Here is a 683-nt window from a genome sequence, read left to right as displayed (position 1 = left end):
AAATCACCCTCTAAAAAATGTTGTCAATCAATTCGAGACTTCTACATTACAAGCATTACCAAATAAGACGACAAAAGGCACTCGAGTGTAAAATATTAGGCTGTTATTATGCTTAGAGTTGGAATCAAGATATTGATAAGAACCTACGCTTCTTAATTAGTATCAAGCTAAAATAAGAGAAAATTAAAACATAAACAAAAAATAAGAACAAGAGAGATGATGGTTTTGAGGGAGGTTAGGTGTAACATATTACCCTATTGACACATAATATTATCCACTTTTAACTTTTCTGAACCAGACTTCCCAGAAAATTACTAATCTTAGTACTACTCTCGCGTAAGCTCACTTAACTTCAGAATTCTTAAGAGATCATGACTATCACGACTTTAAAATGTGTTGATGTCATGAAGGGTGTAAGTATATATATAAGTACATTTCCATCTTCTTATTTAGACAATGTGGGACGCCACATTAGGCCTGCACAAATTGCTTTTAACAATTTGCCCCTTAAGGAAAATTTTGGTATTCTAGTTAATAGACCTCTTCTTGCAACTCCTAAAGAAGTTGCACCACCCCTAGTTAATGGATCTCTTTTTGCAGTTTCTAAATTTGCACCACTCCTAGTTAATAACACTCATCTTGCAGCAGTTTCAGTTGGACATTTATCTTCAGTTAGGTCAATG

This window comes from Corylus avellana, chromosome ca3 (assembly GCF_901000735.1).
Source record: "Corylus avellana chromosome ca3, CavTom2PMs-1.0".
NCBI classification, from domain to species: domain Eukaryota; kingdom Viridiplantae; phylum Streptophyta; class Magnoliopsida; order Fagales; family Betulaceae; genus Corylus; species Corylus avellana.
The sequence above is the reverse complement of the archived record's forward strand: the minus strand, read 5'-3'. Positions refer to the sequence as shown.